Below are 13,783 nucleotides of genomic sequence, written 5' to 3'. Positions count from 1 at the left end.
CTAAAGAAGTCGAATATTTAGACTATTCGAACAATTAGGGAGATAATAGAATAGAAAGTACTATTATTTATTAAAATAATAATATTAATAAAGAATCCTTTAAAGGTTTAGAGAGGTTTGGATTTATCTTTTATAATAGTATCGATAAGGTATTTAATAGTATAATTATACAATATACTTTCTAATACAATTAAATAAACGTTTTTATCTATTAGTAGGTTAAAATTTTCGGGTTCATTATCCTAAAGAGTATTTGGGACGTTGATATCCTCGTTGAACACTTCTAGGAGGGTACCTTTATTAATAATAATAATATTACTATTAAAAATCATAGGCTTCATTAAATTCGGCGGGTTGTAGGGTTTTTAGTAATTAACAGCGTCGTAGGATAGTATTAAAATACGTACTTCCTCCTTATAGTAAAGTATACTTGCAGTATAATAGTAAAGTACAATTAATTATTATAGGGTAAAGCAATACTAAATATATAGGGTAGAATATGATTTATATAATTATATAAGGAAGAAGGGAAATTATAGAATCTATACGTAGCGGTTTATCCCATATAGGCGAGGATGAACCGTATCCTTAATATATATAACCGGAGCCTCCGGGAGCGTATAGCCAATCAGGGGGCCCGCGTAGACTTAATAGCCGCTATAGCGGTAGTGAGGCTAAATGGGTTAGCTAATTAGAGAGCGTGCATTAACCGGCAACTATAGCCGTAGTAATGCCGCGACCAGATGATAGTCACAGGCTAGCCCTGTGACATTCTCTTCTTTAATTCTTTATCGGTTATATTAATTTTAGGTTTGAGGGTTTTTTTAAATATTTTATAGATTAATTATAAATATTACTACTTCCGCGGTTGCTTTACTATTCTTTTTTTCAATTTTATTTAGTATAGTTACAAAGGTGGTAATTAAGTAGTAGACGGCTTTTTTAATTTCTTTTATACGAGGGGAAGATCCTTTAGGTATATATTCTAAATACGGGATTTAGTACTTGGCTGTCCTATATTAGAGTTTGTATTTATATGGTACTAAGTAGGCTTTTATTGTGGTTAATTACTGTTTTCCTAGTGTTATAGGGAAATTTAATTTAGGGATTATATATATATAGATAATTAATTTGTAATTGTAGATATTTACTTTGAAATAGACAATACTTTTAATTTTTGTACTTTCTATTTTAGTAGAAGCGTTTTTAATTTATTTCTAAGGAATCAGGATTATTAGAATTTTTAATTTCTTAACAATTTTTTTATTAATAGCGGTATAGTATTAGTAACTTTTATTAACGAGGGTATAGAATCGATTTTTATCATTGATAGTGATAGGGATTTTAGTAATTTCTATTTCTATAGGACCCGTGAAGTTCAAAATTTTTATTTCTTTACTTAGTATTTTTGTTTGTTTTTGTACCCGGCTTTGTATAAGAGTTATTCTTTTCTTAACTCTTTTGAGGATGAGTTTTCTATATTTTCTAATAGCGGTTCGATTTTAGATTTGGTTTTAATACTTCTAATACTAATACTATCGGGACATTAGGCTAGCCTATATATATAGCCGCTGATTATATACCTATTGGTTTTGTAATGTAGGTAAAGCTCGGCCGAGTACTACTTATTATATTTTTTTAAGAGACCTATTTAATACGTTTAGCGTCCTTATTATAATTCTTACTTTTAGTCTTAGTAGTGCCTATTATTATAGGAGTATTATCATTAGCGTTTTTCGAGGGTGGGTTTATAGCCTATTCTTATTGGGGGAAGGACTTTTAACGGCGGTCAGCAGCTCCTTTATTATTCCTATTAATCTTAAATAAAGGTTCGGCTTACTTCGAAACGTTGTATAATATCCTTTAAATTTTCTATATACTTATTATAAATTTTAAGTATACGGACTAAGATTAATTAATTATATAGAACGTTAAATATGGTGGTATTTAATCATACGAGTTGAGATTCGTTTTCTTATATTAGGCTTTCCGCTTTCGTTAAATTCTTTTTAAAGATTGGGAAGAAATTAGTAAAATATCAATTTTTACGTTAGTAAATAGTCTATAAGCGAATTAATACGAATTGCTTCTCGTTCTTATTACCGAAGATTGATTTTAAATAAATAAATTAGTTAGCGGGCCGGTAGGAATTGTTGGTGTATCTTCAATACTAGAAAGCTTCTATTTTAGTTATTTTATCGCTAGAGAGCGTATTGAGTAGTATTGATTATCCTAATTAGTCGTTGGAAATTATTTTAATTTTCCTCTTTTTTTTATAGGTAAAGTGTAGTTGTATGAGGAATGGGGAGAAAGTCGAGGTAAATCTATCCTATTTTAACTATTGGATATTATTGTATTTAGTATTGGAAGTAATAATAGGGGTAATTTCTTAGGTAGTACTAATTATAATATTAAGGGTAGTAGTAGCCGTCTAAATAGTTATTTAAACGGGCGTTTAAGGGTTGCCCTATACTCCTTGGGTAGTAGGTAGTATATTAACGGCGGTTCTAATAATATTAACGAACGCTATACTTATAAAGATACTCTTAATAAAATTATCTCTTTCTATCTATTAGGCTTCTACCTATCGCGCTACTTCTTCTTTTACGCTCAATATAATATACTACTACCTTTACTATTATAGCGGCGGTATATTTTAATTTATCGGTTCTATTAATTAATAGAACCTAATATAACGGGGATAGTACGGTTAATACGGGTACTAATCGTATAGTTTAATTAAGGTTCTATGAAGGAGGAAAAGTCTATTTGAGATACGGATCTACCGGCGCTGAGAGGTTTTTATTAGGGCTGCGCGCTCTGTGCTACTCTGGCTAATGATAGCTTTGGTTTTAGAGACCAGAGTCTATGACCCGGGCGCTAGCCCTATGACAGTAATTACCGTAAGGATAATAGGGTTAATAAGGTTAATAGTAGCTTTATTAACCCTATTAATAATAATAATCAAGTTCGTATCGTTAGTATAAAGTTATTTATAGTAGAAGACCGTCGTTAATACTTTAATAAAGCTACTAGAAATGTGTTAATTAATAAATTTAATAAGCGAGTCCTATTTAATTCTAGGAGGTTGTAGCTTGATACTATTAATAGTATTCTCTTTATATAGGTAGCCGTAGTTTATTCCGATTTGAGTAAATAGTTTTAGAATTATTAATAACTTTTAATATTAAAATTCCCTAGTTAAAAGTATTAGTCTATTCCCCTTACCGTCCCTATTAATTTTATTAATTCGGTCCTTACAATACTAATTGAATATTTATTGAAAACTTACTTACCCATCGCTTAAGAGTTCGTAGTTTTCTATATTAAATAGTATTGCAATTTTAGTATTCGAATTACATTATAGATAGAGGATATTTATGGTATAATTAAACCATTATTCAAGAATTACTTTATTAATTTAGTTATATTATTTAGTATTATTGAAGGTTGTTTGAGCCGGTTAATAATAATAATCTTGTTCCCTATACTATGAAACTATAGTGCCTTATTAGTATAGGGTCCTTCTCCAGTTCCCTAGAGGGGAAAACCGTACGGCGTTAAACGCCGCCGGATAAAAACCCTCAATTATATTTCGGTCGTAGATTTTACGCCGCTCCTACTTTATTTACAATCATAATAATTCTTACCCACTGCTATAGTAAACTAATTCCATTTCTCCTACTGTTATAATATCCTAATATTAAAATAATAAGAATAATAAGAATAAGATCCTAATTTAGATCGCTGCCTCTCTTTACCATCCCTCCGTTTTAATATTTACTGCTCCTTCCTCCGCTCTTTCCCCGCTTCCCTATCCTATCTTCCCGTCCGCCTTTCTACTTCCCCGCCTCCTTACCCTATTTATAATTACCTCCGCCCTAGCCCTTCACTTCCTACCCCGCAATTCTACTTCTATTTATAATAGTACAAAGCACTAACCTTCTTCTATATAATCTTCCCCGCGGCGCCCCTTCCTAACTCCCTTCCTCCTTTTTCCCTATTGTACCCTCACTCAAAATAGCTTCCTCTAACTATTATCGCCCCAGCCCGATCGACCTGACCTCCGATGTAGAGGTCTCTAGTTTGAGCCGGTTGAAAGAGTATTTTATTATAATATACAAATAGACTTCTAAGAGTATATAGCGGGTTAGTACTAATATATTACGCCGGTTGTAGTATTTAGTAAGCTTCGCTACCCTTGAGTTAATTATAGAATAAATTGAGTTAGGAGAGAAATAGATCAGTAATAATCCGCCTTTTTATTAATTAGAGTATATTAATTAATTTCGAATTTAATATAGTCTCCTTTATTAGTACGAAATTCGTTGTTCATTTTTAGCGGGGCTTAATATAGTCTTCGTCGTACCTTACATCGATTTATACTAGCAGTTCAAACCGGATGCTATAAATTCTCTCTCTCCGATTATTGATTAGTAAACATATATTAAATTAACTAGTAATAGATATTATTAACAGTATTTTTAAAGTTTGTAAATAAAGACGACTTTGATAAGATAGTAATATAATGTAATATTCTAATAGTTAATAGACCGTAGTCCATACCGCGAAATGCTTACCCCGAATTTCTACCGTAAAGTAGTAGTATTCGAAGGGATATATATACACGATATAATCTAGTTTATAATACGTTTGTTCGTTAACCTCCTCCTAAGAAACCGAGGTTTACAATAACGTAGGTTAACTAGCGGTAAGAGGTATAGATTGTGAGTTTTATAAGTGTAATTAATATATTAGTAATGATGAATGCAAGTTAGTTACTTCCTAGTACTATATTAGCAGTATTAGTAATAGCGCCGCTAGTAATAGTAGTAGCCTTATAAGCGGTAGTTTCTTGTACGCGGGGTAACAACGAGCCGTTAATGCCCTTATAGAAATATGTAATATAATATAGGGAGTGGGCTATACGAGTTTAAATTATTACGTATAATAATACAAGATTGGATTTCTATGTGATTCTAACTGTCTTATTTATATATGAATTTGATTTTTGTAGACTGCGTTAGATGTGTAAATGTATACTTATATTATTCGTTGTAAAATTTTGGTGTAGCTGACATTTGCTAACATTTGCACTATGTGGGGCGACCCCTTCTAGTTAGTATACGGTCACATTATCGAGGCACACGGTCACTTTATCCGCCCCGAAAAGGTGGGTTACTTAGACCTGCCGTACCGCCGGTATTGGTCCCGCCCACCAAAAACAGACCCCTATTAATGCAAATTCCAGCCTTTGGTATTGCAAATAGCAGTTAGCAGTCTTCACTACTAGAGGGAATGCGGGTAATCGAAATCCTTAGCAAAAGGGGGGGTTTTAGCAAAAGGGGGGGGGGGGGGGGGGGGTTGCATTAACAGGGGACTTTACTGTACTCAGCCGCCGCATGCGTACATAGTACCGCTATTTTTCTTTCGATTTGGATACCAACCCAGATAGAGACTTCCTCAGCACGCAGTATCACTTTCCTACGTACATAGTATACACTACGTATATAGGAGTCTCGGGAAAGCCATCCATATATACGCAGTGTTATAGTTATCCCTAACCCTAACAAAACCAAACTAGACACATTAAACTTAGTAATTTGAGCGTACAGCTATTGCAAGAGTTGTATTATATAGTATTTTCTGCAATTGACAAAAACATGAAAATTAGCAGCTCTATTCAAAGCTAACTACTTAACCACTATAATCTCTATATACCTACACAAGAAAAGACGCTCAAAAGTCCGGGTAAGGTGTTAGTGCCTTTCGCGGGCGGTCTCTACGTAAAATCCTGCACGCACTACCCAGCTGATAACGCACGGTCCGAAAACCTGCTTTTCGCCCGCAAAAGAATTGTTAGCACTACTTAAATTTCGCGCTTTTTCCATTAGTACATTCCCGTACAGCCGTTTTTCGCGCTTTTGTGTACTTTTCGTGTTAAATATCCTAAGGGGGGGTCCCGGGGGGCGCAGCCCCCTAGCATCAAAGTAAATAAACTCTAAAATATTCATTAAGAATTACTTATTTGAATTACTTGATATAGAAAAGGCTAGCCTAAAATCTAAGAGGTACTACGGGCCACAACTGAGAATCCAGCTCTGCACATAACAACCCAGAATCCAGCCTTACACCCATACGGAAGGGCGCGGCGTACCGCCCCGAACACTAGTTCTACAGAAAAAGCGAATCATATCAAAACTATTCCAACGTTGATATACTCCTTGCGATATACCCTATTTATATATTAACGTTATTTTTTATAGTATATCGACTACTATTCAAATTAATAGCAATTCCAATTCCTCCGGACCTTAAGCTCCAATAAGCTTACTCCTATAACTCCCGCTCCCATTACTACTCCCGTACCAACTTCTATTTAACAATTTACTAATGTTCTTAACGAAGGTTCTAGCGAGAGTTGTACTAATTCTAAATTCAAATATAATATACGTAATCTATTAGGATGCTAAAGAACCACCGCCTCGGGCACCGGGAACCGGCCGGCGTAGGTACGGAAGGAGACTCGAACCGCCGGGGATGGAAGGCTACAGCGCTGCAATACTAACGCTCTTTATCGTCTTACTAAATTCTTGCCTAGAAGTATTAGAACAACCAATACCTTCCTTACCGCCCGATAGGGAAATACCAGCACGGTATTATGGCGGCATGCTAGTTCGAAACTCTACCGTTATTAGTTATAACGGAGTAGACTTTATATTAATATAAAGCGGTTCAAACGGGCTTCCTTTATTATAATCGGTAATAATTAATATATTTGTAAATTATTTCCCAATTTACTATCTTCTATGTGTAGCCTCGACTGTAGTTACTTCAACCTACTTTTCCCTTACATTCTAATGAGTTAATAGTTCTTTCTCTATGAAAAATAGTCGTTTCTCAGCCGGAGCCTAATATAGCCAATGAAAACAATAAACCGCCTATAAATCTAGCCTAAAGGTAATTTAAAGTAATTTTTGGTTTTAGAAATCTAGATTATATTAATTTTCTCTCTCTATACGTACTTTAGAATATAAAGAATACTATAGTCTTTTTTTTTTAAAATTCAATTATACTTTTTTATACGGGGTCTCGCCGGCCCACTATACCCCCGGGTACTAACCCTAACCCTAATCTCCTATTAAAGTAGAAAATTCATTTACAAGCAGGGGCCTCTCACCGGCCCCCTATACCCCAGGAACTAACCCTAATCCTAACTACTAACCCTAACTTTAATTAACTCTAACCCTAATCAACTATAACTCCAATATCTCCTAACACGTAAAAAGCTAGATTAGAACACCCGGAACTAGATTGGAACACGTAGAAAGCTAAATTAACATAGAAGTTGGATATATCCAATTAATCGTCGCTAATTTTTTTTAATACTAACACCAAGACGGGCAGTACGGGAAGGTTTTTAGCGACTCGGATTTGTACTCAAGGGCACAACACCAACCAAAACATTACCAAATTTAACCCTTTCTGCGAAACTTTTTATTATTTTACTTATAAACCCAGCTAAATTCAGCAAATACGCTTAAAACGCTCTAATTAGCCTATATAATCTACTTCCAACTACCCTACTCTTACTAACCCCCCCCCCCCCCCCCGGAGTACTATAGGGACGCCCGTAGTATAGTAGATTATATAAAATATTCGTAGCCGCTACAAGTATAAATCTAAGAACTCGCGCGTTCAATTCTCTATTTATAATTCGTTTTTTTCTTTTAACACTTAGTTATTATACTACTAACCTCTTTCAAATCCTTCTTATCTTCTAATCTTAGTATTAACTATATATAGGCCGTTCTAGGGAATAGGAGATATAAGACTGCCGTAAAACGTACTATCTTCTAGTACCGTTAATGGTTGCTTTAAAAAAAGGGTATACTATAAGGTATTCGATTAGGGTGTGCGGAATAAGTCGAATTGAACTCCTTTTTTTTTTTTTTTTTTTTTGTTAGAAAAACCAGTAGTAAGTGTAACGGGTCTGCCAGAGTATTGCACAGCGAGCAGTCATATAAGGTTGAAATGCTATATTTGATAAAGAGAGTAAGAGAGGAAAGATTGTACTAGAAGGGTGTAGTCTGGAGAAGGTTTTGTGTAGGGCGCCAAGACCGCACGGGCTAGGCAAACATGTGGATCCGACCAACTAGAAGGCTCGCATCCGTATCGATACGGCTAGCCGGCTTGGCAGACTTAGCAAAGCCAAGTCTTTGATCCTGGGCGCTAGCCCCGTGACAGTAAGATTTAATTACTTAAATCCCGAGTTAAAATAATTTGAATTATAATTAATAATAAGGGTAATATACTACTTTAAATAGATAGAGAAAGGAAGATTAGGGGTAGCCGTAGTTTCATTCTTATAAAAAATTAATATTTAGCTAGTAATATAATTTTACTATTAATTTAATTAATAAAAGTTTATTAGTACTTGATAGCGAGTAAATTAGAGGATTCTTCTTTTTTTTTAATATGTCGTTAAGGTATTATTCGAATTTAAGATCATGGTCTTTAAAAATAATTAATATAGTAGTTAATAAAAGTAATAAAAAGTTAAAAGAGAGAGAAAGATCTTAGAAATATAAATAGAAAGAAAGAAAGATATTAAGATAGGAAAATCTAAATTGAGAAGGAGTATTCTATGTACTTCGTAGTATTCTTAATATATAAAGGAAGTTACGGCTAAATTATAATTATAGTATATCTATATTATTTCTATATCGCTCCATCCTCCTTTCAATTGCGGCGGTCTATTACAATTACGAGGTCTTCCGTAGGGCTTTCCTAAGCTAGTCCTTAATCCAACTCTTTTAGAAGGAACTATATTATTGATTTTACTACCCGGTAGTCTATTACAATATCTCTTATTAAAAGTAGGTGTAAGTAAAAGAATACTAGTCCTACGAATTCTTAATAATAATTTACTAGGAAATTTACTACGAGGTTTATCCTTTATTCTTCTACCCTAGGGCGGCCGGCCGTTATAGGTATTATTATTATTATTATTATTATTGGAATCCTTACCGGCATTACCCGGTCCGGGACCTATTCAACAAACCTCATTAATTATTAGAGGAGTCCGCTCGGAACTATACAGCAGGAATAACTAACCGGGAACTAACTACTATGTATATTGTCTAATAATATTAAAGGCTCGGTAGTAATATATCTTATTTATTTCAACATATAAAGTATTGATAAAAAAGGTTCTAGTAAATATAAGACCCTACAAAGTACAAATACGAAATATAGCTATATAAAATACATTAGCTATAAAAGAATTTTTATATATATTATATATAATTCAATTGAACGTTTATCTTTGTAATTTATATATTATAATAGTATATATAATAATAATAATAATAAGTATAATAATCTTGTTCCCTATACTATATAACCATAGTGCTATCTTGGCATGGGGTCCTTCTCCAGTTCCCTAGAGGGGAAAACCGTACAGCGTTAAACGCCGCCGAATAAAAACCCCCAGCTATATCTCAGTTGTAGATTTTATACTGCTCCTATTTTACTTATAGTTATAATAGTTCTTATTTATTATTATAGCGAATTAATTTCATTTCTTCTGTTATTATATTATTCTAATATTAAAATAATAAGAATAATAGGAATAGGATTTAGATTTAGAGTACCGCTTCCCTTTACCGTCCCTCTGTTCTAATATTTACCGTCCCTTCCTCCGCCTTCTCCCCGCTACCCTATCCTATCTTCCCGTCCGTTACTTTACTTCCCCGCTTCTTTATTCCGTTTGCGATCACTTCCGCCCCGGCCCTTTACTTCCTACCTTACGGTTCCACCTCCATTTGTAACAGTGCAAGGGCCTTCTCCTTCTTCTATATAATCCTCCCCGCGGCGCCCCTTCCTAGCTCCCATCCTCCTTCTCTAACTACCGGATAAAAGGATTCTTAATAAAAAGATAAATTTCTTTACTCTAATCTTATCCATTCACACTATAATTAAATGAAGGTATAATTAATAATTTAAGGATAATCCTATTCAAAATATAAAGATATATAGCGAATTTACTAAGGTGGAAATAAAAATATCAAGAGATTTACTCTAGTAAGTTACATATTGTAGCCTTGATTTTATTCGCCGTCAATTACGTATTGCCTCATCTAGAATACTTTTAAGTAAAAAGCCGGTATAAGACTTAGGGGAGTGTAATTATACAGTCGAAGGGCAATATAGTATACCTTATTACTATAGAATATTAACGAAGTTCGAAATTAGTAATCGATTTAACCATGAAAACATCCATCACCACTATTATATCTAGGTACCTTTAATACATAATATTATCATTATTTTACTATTTTTTTTAACTAACATTTAATATTAGAATAAATGGAATCCTTATTCCCGTATTAAGGACCCTGAAATTACTAATAGAATTAGAAAACGACCTAAGAACAATATAATAGAATTACTCAATAACTTATAAGTCCCTAACAATACAAAAAAGAAAGGGAAGGAGAAAGTAAAAAAAAAGGGGGTAAAAAAAAGGGTGAAAAACAATCAAACACTAAAGCCATTACTCCGGCGGCAACAATCCCACTTCGAAACAATTAATAAGGTTAGTACGGGTAGAAGCGATTCTACTATAAATTCTACTATTGAGGTACAAATACTAAGCTCGCCAGATCCTTTTGCTTCAAGTTCAGACAGCGACCTTCAAATTACTATACTCTCAAACAATCCCCTTACTCTTTCAAACTCCAACGAACAACCTACCTATAAAAAGCGTACTATAGTACGGTTATTAATACCTCGAAGAATAATTAGAAGCGGGCGGACTATTAAACTGTCAAGGAGGAAGCTAGAAGAATAGAGGTAATTTCCTTATATTAGGTAGAGCTTATATATAAATAAAGGTAGACGTACCTAGTCAAATCAATTACTTACTTATTATCAACACTATAATCCATAGGGTACCTCTACTACTGGAAGCACTACTGGAGTCTTGAATACTTTGAGAAATATTATGAGATATAACTGTGACACTGCCCGCGTAGGGATATTGAGAAAAAGTTAACTATATGGGCAGTGACACTGCCCACGGAGGAAAGTGACACTGCCCGCCGAGGGACTCTCATATAGAATATTACGTCGATATCCTTCACGAGTTTTATTCTAATAATCCGGAATCCTCTATCCTTCTACAGTAGTCCGTTATGGAAAAGAGGCGCGAGTGCGCTGCTTGTACCCTAAATAAGGTTTATAATAGTATAGGACCGGGACTACTAATAATAATACTAGTTGTGAGACGGTCGCTTCGATATGTAATATTAGCCGCGGATACCTTCGTGAAGATTATAAGCCTAGTAATAGAAGGAGTTAACCTCTCCGCACGCACCCAAAACTTACAGGTACGCACTTTTGAAAGGTGACAGCCGTCATGTAAATTAAGTCGTTTTGGCTGTAAAAATCAGGGTTTATAATGTTCTAAGCAAGGGCAGCCCAGTAAATCCCCTATAAATCTTGGTCTTACAAGCAAATCTAACAGCGCCAATCTGGTAATACTCTCGTAGTATTGAGGGATTATATTCTACTACTAAGTATATACTCTATACTTTAGATACTAATATTTGATAGCTCTAATAGTTCTAATAGTTTAAAGAGGGAGGAAATTAAAGATAACTTAATAACTTTATCCCTTCTCTCTCTTACTATCTACTCTCGAGCCCTCGCCTCCTAATATCTCCCTAATTCGTTATCCTCATTATCCTTAACTACTATAACCTCGATATATTTACATACTTCACTCTAGGCACGAGTACGGGCGTTACTAACATTTATTTCCTCGATATTAGGCCCTAGTTCGTACTAGGAATAGTTATACTTTACTAAAGTTCGAATAGTATTAGGGTTACGTAATTTACCCTTTACTCTAACTAGAGCCTTACTTCTATTCGATCACAACTCAGCTAATAGTACTACGAATATAGGTTCGCTACTAAAGGGACCCTCTTATTTACGTAAATAGCCTTTAAGAACTACTCTAGCGGCTAATTGATATTTAAAGTATCTGTTTACTATATTCTAATATAAGAATTAGTATAGGGGGTAACCGGATAATAAATAATAATTTATATATCATTAGTATAAATACTAAAAGGGGTAATAAACTTCCTTAATTACTAGAGTTGAATTACCCTCTTTGAATAATACCTCTATTTTATAAATATAAGGAAGGCTATATTAGGCTCCAAAACTATTCGAATAGGGTTTAAAGGGGGTACTAGGAAGGTTCAACCACTTAGATAGTAATATTAATTTAAATTTATAATATTAGCGGTTTATAAGATCCAATATTTATATAGATAATTCGTACAGGTACGTACCTATCTACTTACAATTAATCTACTTAATACGTATATAGCTATTAGATTTAGCTAAGTGATTTATATAAACTTCATAATAGTAGTTTATATATTAAAAATAAACTTTATATACTTTATTTAAACTACTACGAACCGAGAGAGTATAGTTCTTAAAGGAATTATTATTAGCCTTATTTAGTAACGTTATCCTCTATCCCTAATTCAAATAATTTTTAATATAATAACCCGCCTATTTCTTCTTATAAAGTAAAAACGTTTCCCTAATTAATAAAATAATATCCTCCTATTAGTTAAATTAATATTATAGAATAGATTAAATATATATAAGTTTTGTAATATTAGAGGAGTAAATTATGTGCTGCTATATAAAGAATAATATTAATTTCGTATTAGTAACCTTAGTTAGTAAGGGATGAAAGCTAGCTTTAACCCTAGTAATTATATTAATTTGAGTGTTGCGTCGCTTTAATTCCTTAAGATCCTCCTTATTGCATTAGTCTTATATAGTACGGTTATTCGAAGATCTAAGAGATGACGATAAGGGTAGGGATAATAGATTGTATACCTAATCGTTTTTAAGGTAGTTAATAATATTGTAATTAATATACTATATATAGTATTAACATTATATATTTAGGAATATTCTATTAATTACACTGGTAAGTTGGGGATTGCCGTCGGTAATAATTTTTATAGGATAGGAGATTTTAAATTCGTTAATAGTATTTCCAATATACCGAATTAAGAAGGTAAACCCCTCTTCTTTCTTATTATTAAGGATTATTTAAAAGACCGGTACAAATATTCTTTCTAGTATAAAGATTATACTCTATATAAGGAGGAAATTATACCGGTTAATTTTATATATTACGTTAAATAGTAGAGCATATAGGAATTTCCTCTATATCCGATATTGGCGGTTGGTAACCCAAAATGCGTAATATAGTATATCTTCGCCTTTAAAATCCTTATATTTGAATACAATAATATTGTTATGATAATTATTATAAAGCCGTTTAATAAATAATTGGGTATTATTATACCCTCCCCTTATAGTACGGCGTGCGTGTTGCTATATATCATCGAGGTCGCTGTAAATCTAATGGATCTTAGGATATTTCTCTTTAATTATAGTGAGAATTATCCGTATAGTAAGGTTTTATTAGAGTAGAAGGGTAGTAATAAAGTAATTAGCTTCTAGATTAACCTTACGCTTAAATGCCTTACTATAGAATATGAGGTAGCCTTCTAGAATATATAACGGGGGATAGTCTTTATATATTAAATTTATAGCCCGGGTAGTTTATCCTTATTCTATATTCTTCTTTAATTGAAGTACAATTCTAAACAGATAGTGGCGAGCCTTCTTTCGTAATATAGAATACCTCTTCGAATTATTATTAACATCGTCTTCC

The sequence above is a fragment of the Neurospora hispaniola genome (assembly GCF_033458365.1).
Source record: "Neurospora hispaniola strain FGSC 10403 chromosome Unknown B0T23scaffold_4, whole genome shotgun sequence".
In the NCBI taxonomy this organism is placed as follows: Eukaryota; Fungi; Ascomycota; class Sordariomycetes; order Sordariales; family Sordariaceae; genus Neurospora; species Neurospora hispaniola.
Note: the sequence above shows the minus strand (reverse complement) of the source record.